The sequence below is a fragment of the Sminthopsis crassicaudata genome, chromosome 1 (genome assembly GCF_048593235.1).
Source record: "Sminthopsis crassicaudata isolate SCR6 chromosome 1, ASM4859323v1, whole genome shotgun sequence".
In the NCBI taxonomy this organism is placed as follows: Eukaryota; Metazoa; Chordata; class Mammalia; order Dasyuromorphia; family Dasyuridae; genus Sminthopsis; species Sminthopsis crassicaudata.
In genome coordinates, this window is record NC_133617.1 from 479,425,561 (window position 1) to 479,445,172 (window position 19,612).

Here is a 19,612-nt window from a genome sequence, read left to right on the forward strand (position 1 = left end):
AACCCACCAAAATCCCACTGCATTTCACATATTACCTCCCTAAAAAAGCTGCCTTGGGACAAACTGAGAGAATAGCTCAATAAGACAGATTACTTGGTTGCTTACCCTTCCTATTCCTTCCTCCCTCCCCCCTCCTCCTGTGTAAGCAGTCGAGGAGGGACGAGTGGGGGCGGAGATAGGGGGACTGGAGCCCAGAGGAAATCCTCCTTTTAATGCTAATAGATCTTCAGGCCCAACCCTCTCCCCCCCCCCCCCCGCCCCGTAGTCGCCCCCACAGCTGTGGGACTCCGGAGATCGCTCAGTAGATATAGATTGAAGAGAGGAAAGACAGATGTACCGACAGAAAGAGAGGAAGGAAAGTAGAGAGAATGAGAATTCTCTTTGCCTGACAGGGGAGGGGAGGGGCCGTGCTCTCAGATCGATGGGAGAAGCTGGGGATGGGAATTTCAATATCGAGAGCAAAGTTAGAGACTGAAGGACGGGAGAGAGGGAGAGACGGCGGAGCCGAGGCAGTGGCGGCTCGCAGCTAGCCGCTCCGCAGGTAAGGAGAACCGAGCCTGGCTGTGCTGTCACCTTAGAGAGAGCTGAGGGATGGAACCGAGATGAGATGGTGGCTGGAGGTTAGGGATGGGAGACAAGGGGCCCGGGATGGGAATAGTGCTGGAGCTGGAATGGGAGACTAGGTATTCGGGGCTGAAGCCTAGAAAGAGAAAGCCGATAGCTTAGTCTAAACTCCTTCCACCCCTCTCCCCCTTCCCCTTTGCCTTCAGGTGTTGCACCTGGGCTTCAGGTATAAAGTGCAGCTGTTTTTCCTGCCTGTGGCTCGGGGAAAGCTAGCTCTGCCACTCTCTTCTGCTTCCCTACCCTTAGCCATTCCTAAAAACTAAGTTCGGAGGAACTTTGCAGCCCCTCTGTGCCCCCTTGGTTTCCGAGCGCCGAGGTGGGAGGGGATGGGCCACTCCTCCAGCTAAACAAACAGTCGGGTTTGCTATCCACAGTCACCGACTCGCGTGGGAGCCCTGGACTGAGCAGCGGCTCTCTTCTCGCCGCGCCGAGGGAGAAGGAGCGAGCGTAGAGAGCGAACGCAGGACACGTCGTCCTACTGGGGACTGAGTGACCAGCAGCCGCGGGGTACTGGGGGAGACTCCGGAGGCAGGCCCTGCGCGCCCCACCTGTCTAGACTCGGGAGCCTACGAATGCTCTAGGAAAGAAGAGGAGGAGGAAGGAAGCAGTGGCTGTGTGCTGCGCGTAAGTTTGTTTGCATTCACTTCAGAGGACCGGGCTGGGGGTTGCGTTCGGAGGGCATCTGCGCCCTTCCCACGTCTCCTCCTCTAATCCTTGGCTGGATGGGTGTCCTTTGACCTCGGACTCTGTGTTGAGTTGGGGCTGTAGAGAGAATAGGCTCTAACTGGGGAGCCAAGGACAAGCTCTCTCTCCCTGCTCTATCCAGCCCGGGGAGGCGATGGTTCTCCGGTCAGTCCCAGAGAGCTAAAGCCAATTGCTTTGAGCTAATGTTGTCCAGAACTTGGGTCTTCCTTTAGAGCTAGTGGAGTATTAGCTTCCTGTCTGATCTCCCTGTACCTTAGGGAAGGGAGGAGAAAATAGTAGGATAGCAGGGGCGGGGTACCCCGGGAAACTAGTTTTAGGTGCTGGCCTCTGAGGGCCAGGAAGCTCGGAATGGGTGTGTTCGCAACGTTCTCGGCTTAAGTCGGGCAAGCCCCGGGGAGCTGAAGCTAGCTCAGATTTGTGGGGAAAGAAAACCACCACTCTGGGAAACCTCTGGAGCAGAATGGTAGGTATCCAAGAAACCATCGTTTCCTTCCCTCAGCTTCTTTCCCGGACAACCTCGACCACCCCAAAAGGCCTATTTCTAGCCCCGGGGGCTCTTGCACTGGAGTATAAAGAGATCAAAGTTAGTGATTTTGTTGTCTTTCTTAATTCTTTACTTTTGGGGTTTGTGTTTCACAAACAATACAAGCTCTTTCCTTATAACTCTCCTGTGAAGCAATTAGTTAAGTATTATCTCCATTTCCAGATATAGGAAACTGAGGCTTCAGAGGATCTATACACTATTCCCTGAATTTATGTAGTAAACTGCAGAAAGGGGACTACAATTGGCTTTTTGATTCCTCCTGCACAATAGTTTCATGTTTGAATCTCATAATATTTATTGAGATGTTATCTGTGCTCCATTTGTCAGATGGAGAAACTGGGTCTGGAAGAGGATTCAGTCTCTGGTCCAAGATCACAGAATAAATTAGCGTAGTGAGGGAAGGCCAATAATAGTACTCTGGTGCCTTTACTCCCAGCTCACTGCTCTTATGTAAGAAGATATATGTTCACCTAGGAAAGGCATGAAAACCCTCAGTGTTCTTCTAGGCAGGCAAGAAAGGTTATGACTGGGCTATTGCAATAAAGCCCTATTAGTTACTCAGCACATCAATCTCTCCCCCCCCCAGGCACCCTGACTCAAAATTAGGACCCTTTCAAGTTTAATATACATGTTTGTAAATGCAGCTAAATGTAAAATTCAGGATGTTACAGCAGCTTTGGAATAAGGAATAAGGAGATTCGTGACTCTGGAAAAGCTCAGCATGGACATAAAGTAAAAGGTACCTCTTATCAACAGAAATAATTTCTAGACTCGAAGAGCAAGGCAGAAGTTGGGAAAGGGGAGGTGAGATGAGGGTGGAGGAAATTGGAGAAAGGATAGGCTATTGGTCTAGAAGAACAAAAAGTGGGAAGCAAGCAAGACAGAAGAGGCTTACTTCTATAAGAAAGTCCAGTAATTTTTATAAATATTTCTCAAAGCTGTACATGCAAAAGGAAAAGGATAGACTGACATTCTCAGAATCTCTAGAAGAATGCCTTTTCTAGCTAAGATGATCTCATACCCTGGAGCCGATGGTCCCACAGGTTTGATTGACTTACGGGCATTTGCTTTATCACTTTAACATGGAATTTTTGGACCCTGGATGTCCCCAGTGGATTTGCCTCAGTTCTAAACAGTGATTGAATAAAGAATTAGGTACAAAAGTGACAGATACGCAGATTCTAGGTACCTTGTTGCAATGTTCAACCCCCCCCCCTTAGCCTACCCCCCCCCCCACACACCCTCAGCTCTTATTGAAATTTTTCCCTCTAACTTTTCTGTGTGAAGGGAATGGAATAGATACCAGAAATACATTTCAATTCAATATCATTTTAAGTTCCTACTATGGGAGGCAACATGACGTGGAGGAAATGGCACTGACTTTATGTCTGGGTTCTAGGCTGACTGTAATCATTTGTTATCTTAGTAAGTTGCTTGCTTCCTTCTCAAGGCCTCAGTTTTCTCATCTCTAAAACAGAGGGTGCTGGGGAAGATGATCCTGAAGCTTCTTTTTTAGCTCTGGAGCCTCTGCAGGACACTGTGCTCCCCATGTTTCTGTGGTTAACAGCGAATGGAAGCCAAGGAGACTTTGTTTTTCTGAACGGGTTGTTACAGACCTTATTGGCTTGGGGGAAATTTATTACCATAGGTGCGTAGACTCTTTGTGTCCATATTTCTCTGTAGAAAATGGATGGGCAGATCCTGTAGATACACCAGTAGATGTATATAACTACATATATATGTACGTATGTATAAATTTAGAGTGGTTAAATGAAATATACTGGTGAATGACAAGCATGCAGATATATCTCAGGGTCCAGGTGACACAGTAATAAATTTCACAGCATGAACCAGAAACAGTCAGTAGTGTTACCAGGGAGCACCGGATAAATTTTATTACGTGTCTTTCAAAGCCCTATCACTACTACCATGCTGTTCTCCCTGAAATATTTCACTTTACTTTCTTTCACTAATTCATGATTTCTCTTGCTGGTTTCCATGGATGCTTCTCCCAACCAAAGAAAGACTCGCTCATTTGCTGTCTTGCATTTGAAAGCAGTTTGATATAGTTTCTCATAGTTCAATACTAACTCCTAGAAAAAGAATCTCAGAATGTTAAGAGTTGGAAGAAAACTGCTCTCTCATTTTACAGGTAAGGAAACTGAGGAATATCCTAGAATATGAACTGAATGGAATTAGGTCTAGTCTTGAGTTCTATTCTCCTAAATCATTATATTCTTTAATCCTGCCTCATATACTTATTAGCTATGTGACTCTGAACAAGTCACTCGAACTCTTTGGGTCTCTTCATCTTTAACAGGAAAGGACTAATTCTGATGGATCTCTCTCCCCAACTCTAACTCTATATGATCTTCTGATGCTCTTCTGCTTCCAAGAAAAGTCCCTGTCACTTTGGGGTGATTTAGATTGAATTTCAGACAACATGGTTGTATCCTCATTTTTTGTTCTCACCTGAAGTTTTCTCTTGAGAATCTCGGCATACAATTCAAAAACAGCAAATCTCTAGGTGTCTGGATAAAAGGATCCCAGGTCCTATATAAGCACACAAGGTAATAATTCACATACCAGATGTAGGACAGCCTTTATTCCATATGTAAAAACATATGAAAGGACTCACAATAGTCTATAAGTGATTAGTCTTTTCCCTTGTCAAAGGCAGGACTAGACTCCAAATCTCTTACCCATCCAGTTCTCTTCCCATTTTACTGTTGGTTAGATAAGCAGAATGACTGAGCTTCTGCAATGTCCCTGTGTTTCTAGTGTCGGACACGATCATGTCTGACATTGTTATGAATACTGAGATGCCAATTGGCTCTGCTGAATAGAGCAGATACTGTAATTAGAGAGCCATGACAGAGTCCTCTCCATGTGCTATTTTTATTCATCTACCCTTATGCATACCTGTGTGGCTGGCCTCTACATAGCATTTCTACAATGGGAAAAAGTATGGAATATCACGGTGGTGACATCAAGAACAAAATGTTCAACATTGCATGTTGCCACTGGATTTCTCCTCTCTTTGTAGCCTATCTCTGTTTTCCTCTGAACAATTTTCCTTAGTCACTTATTCTACTTGTACTCCATGAGAAAAACCATTTCATCTTTAAAGGTTTTCTAGAACTTTTCTTTGACAGGCAGAAGGGAGAGACCTTAATCCTGGGCCAATTAAAATAAAAATGTTTGTAAGAACCAATACTTGAAATCCCAGAAGACTTTTTTTTTTAAGATCCCTTTTGAGGTAAAAAAAAAATCTTATCTTTACAATTACCTACGAAGAAACAGAGAAAATGACCTCCCCAAAGATACACAGTGAAGTTAGTGATAGAACAAGAACTATGTTCTCAGACACTCAATCCAAATCTTTTCCCCCAGTTACTCCACATGACTAAGACTTTTATTGGGGACAGAACTATAGAATTAGAAGGAATCATAGAGATCATCAAAATCCATCAGATTAAGAAACAGGATCAGAGAGTTCTAGTGATCAACTGTCTGAATTCAAACCCAAGTTTAGTACTATCCACAATAACAAGGCTTCTTAAACTTTTTCCATTCACCATCCTTTTTTGCCCAAGAAAATTTCATGTGACCTAGATACACAGGTGTATATATAATAGGTATACAAGTCAAACCTTTACTGATGATAAATTATAATCTTGTAACTCCCTTATTCAATTATGTGATCCTATATGGGGTCATGACCCACAACTTAAGAAGCTGGCCACTATATTATCCTGCTTTAGAGGAGAGAAAAATCAGAGGATTCAAACCACTTAAATTTACCACTTTTCTTTGACTCCTTTTTGATTATTTCCTAAGAGGGTCTCCTTTTTTCTTCTACTTTCTACCTGTCATTTTGGAAAGGAGGACAGGGTTGTCAGTTAACACATAGGCTGTGTGACATCCAAATGTTATGTTAGTGACAGTACCTTGAATCTCTAGAAAGCCTTTCTTTGAAGAATTAGAGTCCTTCTACTTCCATTACTAGAAGGATAGAAACCCATTTCTTAAACCTGATATACCTGGAAGGCAGGAAAAAGCAAGGTAAAAATTGTAAAGCAAAATAATTGGTACAGGGCTGGAATATGACTTGTGGACTGGTTTACTTCTCAAGCTTCTGTAAACTGTTACCTCCCTTTCAACTTCAGTGTTCCAGTCCCATCTCTCACACCCACACCACCCCAGTTCTTTCATTTCACCTTTCTCCACTGTTTTAAGAATCCTCTTTCTGTTTTCAAGTGGAGGATTCCCACAACCAGAGACTTGGTTGCCAGTTAAGGCTTGCCATTTGACTTTGCTGTATTCCTTTTATACAAATTATCCACCTCCACCCTCTTTCCTCCTCCCTTCTTTATACTCCTTGCCCCTTAAATGCCTTCATTTTCCACTCTAGGGCGTTTCCTTTGTGAACATCAAGCATGGTCCAACTGCTTAAAGAATGTATTCAATTATTTTCAGTCGTGACTCTTATCTTTCTTGGCAGAGATACTGGAAAGTTTGCCATTTCCTTCTCCAGCTCATTTTACAGATCAGGAAATGGGTTAAATGACTTGTCCAGGGTCACACTGCTGGTAAAACTCAGGAAGATAAGTTTTCCCTGACTCCAACTTTGGTACCCTATTCACTGTGCTATCTAGCTGCTTTATAATTGAACAATAGCTCTGAATACATGATAAATTAATGTTAAAAGAAATTAGAGGAGGGAGCATTTACCATGTTTAGTATAGTCAGGGAGTAGTGAAGGAGATAAGATTGGAGCTAGGCCAAGGGATGGGTAGAGTTCAAGTTAAATAGGAGGGAGGAATGGTAAGACCTTTCTAAGAGAACTAAGGGGTCAGAAACTTTGAGTCAAGATGAGGTTGAACTTTGGAGGATCAGTGAGTAGAACAGTATGGCTCTGTTAGAGAATGATGGAAGCTGAGAATGGGAAAGAAGAAAAAGGATTGTGGAAGGCTTTTGTGTTCTACTGTTCTCTTCTCTTATTATTCTATCTCTTGTTCCTCCTATTCCTTTTTCTGTTTCTCCACCCCAGGCCAATGGAATAGGTCCATGACCAAATAGATCAGCTCTTTCCAGACCCCCTTATCTCCAGGAGAGTACTGAATTCCAAGAGTCTCTAAAGGCCTGTAATCAAATCTGCATGTGCTCCTGGCACATCGGGGGGGATATGGAAGGGAGCACAATTTCTCTCCCTTTACTTATTGAAAAAGGGAGCTTAGGGTTAAAGACATTATCCATAAGAAGATCCTTCTGATTTCTTGAATCCAATTTGCCACATTTCTTTAAAAACGAGGCTGAACTAGAGTATGTTGCATGTAGAGGTACTTAATATTTATTGAATGTATAGATGGATGAATGGATGGGTAGGTGAGTGGGTGGATGGGTGAATAGGTAGATGGATAGATAGATGCACAAATGGATAAATAAATGGGTGGATGGATGGGTAGAGTAGGGAGAACAAGAGGAGACAAGAATGAACTTTGAACTATGAGGGGCTGGGAAGTTCCTTATAGATCAATTAATTAATAAACTATTATTAAATATATATTGTTTGTCAGAAACTATGGCACTATGTGTCAGTTGAGTGTTAGACACTAAGAATAAAAAAGAGAAATAGTTCTTGCCTTTCAGATTCTTACATTCTATTAGGGGAAATTATATAGACACAAATATGAAATATATCAGAGTTGGGAGGGTTAGATTAGCTGTCAGGAAAGGCTTCCCACATGGGACTAAAGCCAAATTGAATAGTTAAAAATTCTAAGAAGCATAAATGAGAGAGTGCAAAATTTTAGGAGGGGGGAACAGCCCTTGCAAAGTCAAAAGATGGGTGTTGGAATGCCATGTATGAGGAGTCCAGTGTTTCTTAAGTTAAACTATACTGAGGACTAAGAATATAGTTTAATTCTCTTTCATGAATGACTTCTCCCTCTCGGCTACAGCTCTCTGGAATTAAAAGAGCAGGGCCTGAGAATGGGAGAGAAACAGGGAGTTAGGGGTAAGGCAAACAAATAGAAAAATTTTTATGTTTCCAGATTTCGAGAAGTGAGAACCTGGGGTAGAAGAACAATATGCAGACCAAGAAAATTTTGCTTGACGTCAGAAACCAGGAAACACTGGTTTAGTCCCAACCATTTCTTTTAAGCAGAAGTTAATAGGACCTATCACTTACCTTACAGATTTAAAGAAGTAACAGACAATCTCTGGGTTCTGTCTAGTCCAGACCCACTTAGTATAACTTCTCCCTCCTTCCTTATTTTATCTGGATTAATAGAACCAAACTATGGGAAACTAATAACTCTCTCACCCCAACCCAAGACTAAATGATCAAGTGTGCTACCAATCAGCACGCCTTTACCTCTGTTGAACACTTAAAGGAATCAGAAGCCATTAAGGAATCAGGCCTTTGAGGACTGAAAGGAGAGTCATAGTAGAAACCTGGCTGGCCATGAAGCTGAAGCCCCTTCTGGCCTTGGATCCTATGCAGCCGTTCCTTTGACAGTTGCCTAGTTCCACTATTGCTTAAGGCTCTTTGGAAAAGTTCAGATAAATCAGAATTCTGGCACCACTGAGTTGTTAGTGCCTGGGAAATCACTGTCAGGCAGGCTATTCCCTCATATTTACAGTAAGCTTTTAGTTTTATTTCAAGCAGCATCAAAATGAGGAACCACTTAGTCATTAGCTCCTTCTAGTTAAATGTATTAAACATGTTCTTTATATCTCTCTCCCTCCCTTTTTTCCTCTCTCTCCCTTCCTCCCTCTTCTGTCTCTCTCTGTCTCTCTCTCCCCCTCTCTGTATCACTGTCCAAATGTTTCTCTATCACTGTCTGTCTGTCTCTGTTTCTCTCTCTCTCTCCCTCTCTGTATCACTGTCTGTCTGTTTCTCTATCGCTGTCTGTTTCTCTATCGCTGTCTGTTTCTCTCTACCCCCCCTTTCTTTTCTCCCCTTTTCTCTCTTTCACATGCAAACACATACACATACACATACACACAGGTATGCAAAAGGGAGAAGGCATCTATAAGGGGCCACGGCCCAGGGAAGAAGGCTTCCCTGCCTCCCCTGTCACTCTCCCCAGGCTAATCAAAAGAAATACTTTTCAAGAACAGCACTTTGAGAAAATGTCACTCTGCTGAGTTGGAATTCATCACATAGCCCGCCACAGCAGCTATAATCTTTAATCATCCGGAGCAATCAAAACAAAAAAAAGCCAAATAGTGTTGCAGGATATGGCTCAGTGCTGGCTCATGGTGAAATGCCCCGTCACTGCAGTGACGGGAGCTGGAAACTTGGGAGCTGAGAGCTGGGGTTCAGCCAATACTGTCACCTTCAACTGCCACCCACTCCCTAGATAGATGGTTCTGTAGTAATAATGATGAGGATGATGAGAGCTCACATAATATAGTCTTTTTCAGTTTACATTGTGCTTCCCTCACAATATTCCTATGAAGTAGGGAGTGCTGTACCCATTTTACAGATGGAGAGAAAGGCTCATTTCAGGCCAGAGTCTGTCTTAGAAGAAGAGTTCTTATCTTCAAGAATTACAGTCTGTCATACCAACCAAATGTCACCCATGCCAGTCACAATGTGGAACAGAGATTCCTTAAAGACCACTTTCTCCAGAAAGAATTTTAAAATTGAATTCAGGGTGATTTTCCTTCCTTTCCAGTGACTTCAGTCCATCTTCCCTCCCTCTCCCTCTCCCATCACAACTGAACCATGAACATGAAACCCCATACTTAACGTTAGTTTTTTGAGAGCAAGCATAGTTTTATTGTTGTTCCTGGCACCTAGTAAGCACTTAATACTGCTTGAATTTAAATAGAATTGAATCTAAGTCTTTATTCCTGGATGTGGCTTTTGCTATGGTTTCCTATGAGTTTGTCGTATTACCCTGTGAATCCTCATTCTTGGCTCTTCTGAGAATTTCAAAACTGAAAGAGAGAGGATGCTAGAGAGATTATCTAGATTCCATTCCTTTCAACCCACAGACCCACACACCCTTGTTTTTACAGAAAAGAATGAGGTTCATGTATAGGTTAGCCACTAACTGGCTGTGTGAATTCACCCTCCCCAACTCTGGGCCTCAATTGACTTATCTGTAAAATGAAGGGGTTGAACCCTTTTGCTGATTAATGTTCATTAATTAGGGTCCCTTCCGGATCTAACATGAATTACGATGCTATTAGTTATAAAATTACGATTCTATTAATCTTAACTAACTGTGCCATTTGTATTTTTTTGCTGAGTGAGGATAAGCTTTTCTGCACTCTGAAGAGGGGCAGGCTTAAACTGTGTGATCAGAGTTTTAGGACAGGTCTCTGTCACCCAACTATATCTGATCTCATTGATTCAGGGCTTCCGTCTAATAACATAGATTATAACCCATCCATGCTTGCCTATCGTGTGAGATTCTTATCTACATTCTCCCTGTATTCATCAGTGCAACAATCTGGACACCTTCCCTTCCTCCTTTTCCCTACTGATATTACATGAAAATGAAATAGGTTCATTTTATTTAATCATGATTTTTAAAAATAAAAAAGGTTTTATTACTTAAAAAATAAAAACATAATCGTTCTCACTTTTCAAAGACTTCCTTATCCCTGTGCCAAAACTTTCCTTATAACAAAGCACAGTTGTTTTGCTTAACAAATAAATAAAACCTGTTTTGAGAAATCATTTTCCATAACTGATAGTATATGTCACATTCTGCACCAATGTCCACCCCCACTTTTACAAGAGATGGAAAACTTTTAAGTTATTTTTCAAGGAGAATCTTTTGCCAAGTGAGAAATGTTAAATCCTGTTGAAAAAGAGGCATTATGGAATTTCCTTCTGGGCTAATTTTTTTTGTGATGCATTAACATTATTATCAACACATTAAATATACAACACATTTTTTTTAAATCAAGTTAAATTTCATTTTTAAAGACATTCTGGAAGTTGGGTCTTAGCTTGACTAAAAACATTTCAGTGGTGGGGGTGTTTCCTAATAAAACAGTAAAAGGCTAATTCTTAAGAAACATACATTTGCATTGGAGAAGCAGATGCTTAGAAGGTTTCATATATAATTGTTATGTATTTGTCGATATCTGCACCACTAGCCTTTGATTAGATTGTGAAGTCAGAGAATTTGCCCCCACTCTTCTCTTTCTGCCCTTTGCAGGACCCTTGCTAATATCTTCAAGTCAACAGTGTCCTTCATGTTCTGTTCTTCTTTCTATCAAAATCTACTCCCAGGTAAGAATTTTATATAAGTCATTTGTCCCTTAATATAAATAAGTTCAAGTGTCTGTGGTCCCTCTCCTGAGATACCTTTTGGTTTGTGTCATCTCTGAAGGCAGAATGAAAAGCTTCTTGTTTTTTCTTAAAAAGCATTAGCTAACTTTATATGAAAGTATTTATGGCTATCTTCTATCTAGAGATGATACCTGCACATGTGAGTTTTCTAGAGGGCAAAGACAATCAGAATAGTGCATGGTATCATGAGTTGCTTGGATATAATCTGTTTCTGTCACTAATTGTGTGAATTTAGGCAAGTCTCTTCACCATTACAGGTCCCAGTTTCCATTTTAGTCAATGACTGATTTCTAAGGTCCCTCTTAGTTCCATCTTCCTTTTTCATTTATTTTTTAAAAAACAAAAACAAAACAAAACAAAACCACAACCCAAATCTTTATTGAATGAGTATCTCTACACTGTGCTGAATTAGTTCTGCACAGAGAGGTAGTCACATGAGATAGACCCATGGCATTTCTGCAATATGATTGTGTAAGTGAAACTCATGGGTAGTGAAGAAACTAGAGGACTCTCACTGAGGATGTTGGCCCCTGTTCCCCTTGGTCCTCAGCACTGGCATTTGGGGGAGGTCCTATAAGAGACAGAGCTTTGCTGAAGACTGTTGTAGGGGATACTTTCTGAAGACGTGAAGAGGCTGTTCCTATAACCCAGGATTAAAATATAGGTTGCCACTGCTTTATCACATAAGTCTGTTCTAGCTGCATCCATGTATAAATAGATTTCTGTAAAACAAATCCTATTTTCCTGTTGATATCCATAATAAAAGCAGAGATGCCTTCTTTTGAAGGGAGCAAAAATTGTGTGAAAAAGATTGACTTGAAAGCCCAGAGGGTTAAGAATGCAAAAAAAAAAAAAAAAAAGCAAAACAAAACCTCTTTGGTGAGTTACATTTCATACCAGGAGTATTGCTGTGTCATCTAGGAATTAGAGTTCCCATCTAGGAGTTTTATCTTTTCTTTGGTATGGGATTCTGGAATGGGGTATGGGGGTATTGAGGACCTGAGTTCAAATTTCAGCTCTTCCATGTACTACTCGTGTAATGTTGGACTACTCATTTAGGCTCCTTAGTCTTCAGATTCTTCATCTGCCAAAAAAGAGGTTTGGACTAGAAGTGCTCTCAGGTTTCTTTTAACTTTTAAGTTAAGTTAAGATTCTGTGGTCCTTCCAAAACCTCCTACCTCTTCCACTTTTCCAGGACTGTAATAATTATAACCCAATAGAGCTTTAAAGTTTCTCAATCTAATAAATAAATAGTAATAGTAATTATGTATATTCTCAATCTAATAGAGCTATAGAGAGTCTCAATTTAATACATAAATAATAATAGTAATTATGGATAGTCAACCTAATAGAGCTATAGAGCTTCTCAATCTAATAAATAAATAGTAGTAGTAATTATGGATCTTCTCAATCTAATAGAGCTATAGAGCTTCTCAGCCTAATATATAAATAGTAATAGTAATTATGGATATTTTCAATCTAATAGAACTATAAAGCTCCTCAATTGAATAAATAAATAATAGGGTTTTTCAATCTAATAAGGCTAATAGAGCTGCATGGAAATATCAGATGCTGTGTATAACATGTATTTTGGCTTGAGGATTCAGATTCTGTAATGTGAATTAATTGCCTGGTGTTTTCTTCACTTTGGGAAATTCAAAATTCCAGCTACAGTTTCCAGTTATAAAGAATCAGACTTAGATCTGGAAGGGACCTCAACAACCAACTTGTCCATTTTGCAGATGAGGAAACCCAAAGCCCAAAGAGACTAAGTAACTTGACCAAGATCACTTAGAATGAGGGATGTTCATGAAGACTTCAGGTGTTCTTCTCGAGTCTGAGCTCTGGAACCTGAAATTATCCCCACCTGTGCCACTCACTTCCATCCTTGGAGAGAAATCACTAAATGCAATAAGATGATCTCATTTCGGATTAGTTCTTGAAATTGATATTCCCCTCTTGGGGTAAAGTGGGGAAATGGGGAAGCAGGAAGAAGACTAAAAAGAAAGCCTTCATTTTCAGTGTGTTTATTTCAATTTTTCCTCATTATGAAGTACTCAGAGAGGCTGAGCGTGTTAGATCTGGAGAACGTGATTACACAAGAGAGAGATTTTTCAGAAAGAAAAAAAAAAACAACCCATCAGAAATCCTAATATTGCTACATGAGTTTAAATAAAAAAGTTAGAGATCAAAACATGAGTGGGCTGCAAGCTTGAAAACTTCTCCGCCAAACAGCAGCAGGCGTGAAAAAAAAAAAAACTGGTGGGAAAACACACACACACACACACACACACACACACACACAAACAGGACAACCCTATGTGTATAGCTACAAAGCCACCCCCCCTACACACACACAGAGGCAGAGAGGCCTGAGAAATGTGGGCCATAAAGACATTTCTAATTAATATGTCAGTGGTTTTGCTTGTGAAGACCTTGGGGGAGGGACCCAGGCTTTAGTGGGGTCAGCAAAGCCTGGCACCTGGTCTCCAAGCTCTGTGAATAATCCACACTGCTTCCCTGGCTGAGAACATGTTGTTTAAACTTAAGAGACTTACTCTGCTGACATTCCCAGGGGCATCTCAAATGTTCTATGCACCAAAAAAAACTTATGTAGTCAGTCAAGGCACTCATTTCAGTCTGTTGGAGCTGAGCCCTCAGGATTTAATTCAGTCACCCATGCATCGGGATATCATCAGTTATCACCCATCTTTGAATTCCTATCCTTGTTCTGTAAATGAGAGTTTTGAGAGCTCAAGATTTTCTGCCTTGGGCCTGAAATAGTTTTTATGGCAAGAATTACACCATGCAGATAGTTAAGAAAAAGAGATGTGGGCTAATCAAGGGGAAAAACATGTCGGGGATGGGGAAAGAACTTACCTCTCAAGGATCCTCCCAGCTTTTTGTGATTCTGTTTTCTTCACATTCTTTGCTTCTCCAAATCCCCTGCTGAAGCTATTGCAGGTAGAAAGCTGGAAGTCTCACCCTTCATTTAACAAATGGAAAAACTATAGCCTAGGAAAGTAACATGGGTTACTCAGGATGGATCAGGATCGAGATAGTATTTGGACCTGGGTCTTCTGACTCCATTGTGCTACTTTGGCCAGCCCTCATGATAGAGTTGACTTCTTTGGGATTTGAACCTTTATGCAGATATGTAGAGCTTTTTTATATTGAATTGATCATCACCAAAAAAAAAAAAATTAACACTAGTCTTTCTGAAGTGACTTCCCAGTTCCCTGTCCATTCTCAGAGTTTAAAGGATAAGATAACCATAGATTTAAAATTGGAAAAAGATCTTAACCACCACAGGATAAGAGCTTAGAAGTTATCCAATGAAATTCATTTATTTTTATAGGTAAGGAAACTAAGGCGAAGAGTGGTTTGCACAAAAGTACATAGTGAGTAAATTGTAGAACTGGTATATGAACTCAGGCCCTGCATTCCAAATCTTTCCACTCTTATCATCCCACCTCCATGACAATAATAATAATTCAGTCCTTTTGTGTTCATTATTTCACTTCATTTTCCCAATAGCTATGAGATAGATAGATCAAGGATCAATATTTCTATTTTATCCATCATGGCATAGTAGATCGACATTCAGCCTCTGAGACCAGGGTACAATTTATATCTCTGACACATTAGTTAAATTGACCCTGGGCAAGATCCAGCCTCAGTGTCTGAGGCTATACTCTAAGACAGAGCTTCTTAACATTTACTTTTTGTCTCATGGTTCTCTTTGAAAGTCTAGTGAAATATGGGAAAATATTTTTAAATGTATACGTGAAAATACATGGGATTAAAATGGAAACCAAAGATTAATGAAAATAAAGGTATAATTTTCTCTCGTCTAAGTTCATAAACTATCCTCATTTCCATTAAGTCTAATCATGAATTCCTACTGTAAGCTCAGTTCTTCAGTTCTGAAATGGTAAGTTGCAAAAGTGTTGATATATGTGGATCAGATGGGGTTTCCTAACTTGAAGTTGTGTCTACCAATAAAGTAATAGATTCTGCCCACAATGGATCAATGAACTGAAGGAATGAATAAATAAATAGTTGACTTATTATAGGATTTAAAAGTCTGCAAGGTAGTTTTAATATCACATTTTATCTTCACAGACCAGGGCCTGAAGCTCACAGAAGTTAAAGATTTATGTATCTTGTTCTCATGCATCTCATTAATAGCAGAGCCAAAAATGGAAATTCACATCTGTGGACCCCTCAGCCCAAAGTTTTTTGTTTTTTTTAATAATAATGACTTTTTTATTTTTCAAAATACATGCAGGAGCCCTTTTGTAGTAGCAAGGAATTGGAAACTGAGTAGAGGCCTATAAGTTGGAGAATGAATAAATTATGGTTATATGAATGTTATGGAATATTATTGTTCTTTAAGAAATGATCAGCAGGATTTTAGAAAGGCCTGGAGAGACTTACATGAACTAATGCTAAGTGAAGTGAGCAGAACCAGGAGATCATTGTACACAACAACAAGATGATTATGTGATGATCTACTACTCTACTGGATGTGACTCTTTTCTTTTTTTTTTAAATTTTATTATTATTATTATTATTATTAATTAATTTTTATAATTATAACATTTTCTTTGACAGTACATATGCATAGGTATTTTTTTTTAACAACATTATCCCTTGTACTCCCTTCTGTTCCTAGTTTTTCCCCTCCTTCCCTCCACCCCCTCCCCTACATGGCAGGCATTCCCATACATATTAAATATCTTATAGTATATCCTAGGTACAATATATATGTGCAGAACCGAATTTTGTTGTTGTTGTTGTTGCAAAGGAAGGATTATATTCGCAAGGTAAAAATAATCTGGGAAGAGAAACAAAATAAAACAAAACAAACAAACAAAAAAAAACCAATGCTCTCAGTTTACATTCATTTCCCAGTGTTCCTTTTCTGGGTGTAGCTGATTCTGTCCATCATTGATCAATTGGAATTGGATTAGGATGTGACTCTTTTCAACAATGATGTGATTCAGGCCAATTCCAATGGACTTGTGATGGAGAGAGTCATGTGCACCCAGAAAAAGGACTATGGGGACTGAATGTGGATCACAACATAGTATTTTCACCTTTTTGTTGTTGTTCTGTTTTTGTTGGTTGCTTTTTGTTTTCTTTTTCATTTTTTTCTTTTTTAACTGATTTTTTTGTGCAGCATATTAATTGTGGAAATATATATAGAAGAATTGCACATGTTTAACATATATTGGATTACTTGTTGTCTAGGGGAGGGGATGGGGAGAAGGAAGGGAGAAAAATTTGGAATACAAGGTTTTGCAAGGGTGCATGTTGAAAACTATCTCTGTATTTTTTCCAGATATAAATCATATTTATTTCTTTTTTAAAATAGCTTTTTATTTCCAAAATACATGCAAAAAACAGTTTTCAACATTCATCCTTGCAAAACCTTGTGTCCAAATTTTTCTCCTTCCCCTCTTCCCTAGACAATAAGTAGTAGGTTAAACATATGCAATTCTTCTAAACATATCACATTTATCATGCTGCACAAGAAAAATTAGATCAAAAGGGGGAGAATGAGAAAGAAAAAACAAGCAAACAGCACCAAAAAAGGTGAATACACTATGTTGTGATCCACATTGAGGTTCCATAATCTTCTCTCCGGATGCAGATGGCTCTCTCTATTACAAGTCTATTGGAATTGATGTCCCAGAGTTATGTTACTGAATTTGGGAGCCTTTGGGTTGGCATTCAGGAGTGAGGAAAGCTTCTAATCCCCAGCTATTTAAATTGCAGGTTGTGGCCCTATATGAAGTCCCATAACTAAATGTGAGGGTTGCAAGATTAAGATTTATTATCAGGAAATGTTTTATTTGTATAACTATTTTATTTGCCTATTTACTTAGGATCATGCAAAATTTTCTCAAGAAAAAGGGTTGCAAATGAAAAAAGTTTAAGAAACCCATAGCCTTTTTTTTCTTTAAATGATTTCCCCAGCCCCCTAAGGCCAAAGGTACTAGAGAAAAGCCACTGGCAAAGAGTGGAGCAATCAAGAGACACATGAGTGAGTGGGCTGAGGTTGGGGATAGAAAGAAGGGAAGGAATCCCTCCTTGGGTTCTCCGGGAAAGTATCCCAAATGTGGGAGGTGTTTCTGCCAATCCGGCTGGTGTCTGGTGTCTAGGGAAGCAGAGTTACTGCTCATCTCCCTGTCAGACTTCCTGCACAAGCCACAGCTGACAGCACTGAAGGGGGGAGGCAATTTGGGTCAAGTCCCCAGGGGGAGGTAAACACCTCAAAATCAGGCTCATTCCCCTATAGTGATTCCTTGTTCTCTCCTGGGATAGCCAGTTTTATCCAATAAAAGTTCCAGGTATTTTTTCCCACCAGACAGCACAGCCCTAAGAGATTAAAGTCTCAATGGGCTTGAGAGAAATGCAAAATTGCCAGAGGAGACTTAACCTGCTCTCCAATTCTATTTAACCTAAGTGACTGTTTGCTATTTAGCTTGAGTAATAGTTTTATTATTTAGACCGAGTAACAAAATTAGTAGCTTGCTGCAACATTGAACAACACTGAGGCCAGAAATGTGCTTACACACACCCATAATTGCCTGTGTATGAGCAGAAAAAGGCCATTTTAGAAGAATTTTCTGCTTTATACTCTGCTGGATTTGAAGTAACAGGGAAGGGGGAGGTGAAGCACGGGATTGTCAGCCAGTAGCATTTAGTGATTCACCCCTCTGCTCCTTTGTCCTGCCCTCCCATTCCAGGATTCTCATTTAGAGATCTCTCCCACTACCTGATTCATTAAAGGAATGGGGTAGGGCCCTGTGACTTACTTAGCTGGTTAAGTGTGGAACAGATACTACAAGTGTTAGGGGAGACCCCACAAGTCACATTCCCCTCAGGGAGAGGGGGAGAATAAACCATTTTCCTCTAGCCCTCTTCCTTTAACAGTATTTATTTCTGAGAGGGGTATACTTAGAGCTATGGGTATGGGATTAGGGCAGAGAAAGGAGGAGTTCATAGACTGTGCAGGTTTCTTTTCTTCCAAGGGTTAAAAATCCCTTTAAATCAGGGGTTCTAAAGCTAGAGTCCATGGATAGATTTAATGAATTTAGATGGGAGGAGAATTGCATACTTATTTTTATTAACCTCTATCTAAAATTTAGCATGTCATTCAATTATTAATTTTAAAATTTTCTGAGAAGGATCCATTGACTTCCCATAGAGTCTAAAAAGTCTAAAAACCTCTGCTGTAAAGAATGAACCTGTAGAGGTACCAGGGATGCATATTCCTTGCTTGGCATTTAGCAAAGGTATCAAAATGACTGTCTGTTACTTGTGCTTATGAAGTTTTAGGTACTTTTCAGGGCTGCCCTTATTTCTGATAATTGTCATTCACTCCTAATATATTTCTTGGGAAAATTTGTTTGTAGTAAGTAAGTCATATGGCAAGAGGCCGAAGGAATAGGGGAGAGAGAGATCATGGATCTGTGTATGGAGGGAGACCTGTGTTTAGACTGTTTCTAGCACTTACTGGTTTTGTTGGCAAGTCACTTAGTTTCCTTAAAAATAATGTGGGGTGGGGACAGCTAGTTGGTGCAGTGGATAGAGCACCAGGACCTGAGTTCAAATATGGCCTCAGACACTTAACACTTAATATGTTAAAGAATATGTTAAATGCAATATATGTATAATACAGCTATTTTGCTGCACAAGAAAAATCAGACTTAGAAATAAGGTAAAAATAACCTGAGAAGGAAAACAAATATGGAAGCAAACAATAACAGAAAGAGTGGAAAGGCTATGTTGTGGTCCATATTCTGTTCCCACAGTTCTCTCTCTGGGTGTAGATGGTTCTCTTTATCAGGCACAAGTGGAACTGGTTTGAATCATCTCATTCATTATTGAAGATATCCACTTCTATCAGAATACATCCTCGTACAGTATCATTGCTGAAGTGTACAGTGATCTCCTGGTTCTGCTCGTTTCACTCAGCATCAGTTGATGTAAGTCTCTCCAAGCCTCTCTGTATTCCTCCTGTTGGTCATTTCTTACAGAACAATAATATTCCATAACCTTCATATGCCATAACTTTTTCAGCCATTCTCCAATGGATGGGCATCCACTCAGTTTCCAGTTTCTGGCCTCTACAAAAAAAGCTGCCACAAACATTTTGGCACATACAGGTCCCTTTTCCTTCTTTAGTATTTCTTTGGGATATAAGCCGAGTAGTAGCACTGCTGGATCAAAGGGTATGCACAGTTTGATATGAGCATAGTTTCAAATATCTCTCCAGAATGGTTGGATGCATTCACAATTCCACCAACAATGTATCGGTGTCCCAGTTTCTTGAATCCAATTTAACAAAATAAAACTTGAATAAAGTTCAAAAAATTAATTTTAATCAATTAACTGATATTCCT

General features: G+C 40.0%; 1 protein-coding gene across 6 annotated transcripts in view; it reads left to right on the forward strand.

Moving 5' to 3' along the window:
- Positions 1-1,697: 1,697 nt before the first annotated feature.
- Positions 1,698-19,612, forward strand: part of ELFN1 (extracellular leucine rich repeat and fibronectin type III domain containing 1) — a 190,660-nt gene continuing 172,745 nt past the window's right edge. For 4 of the 6 annotated variants that reach the window (XM_074281144.1, XM_074281147.1, XM_074281142.1 and 1 more), the window contains exon 1: positions 3,115-11,135. The gene's annotated coding sequence lies outside the window, so the exon portion shown is untranslated. Of the gene's footprint in view, positions 1,913-3,114; positions 11,136-19,612 lie in introns of those variants that run through there. The other 2 variants (XM_074281145.1, XM_074281143.1) reach the window with 1 other exon arrangement.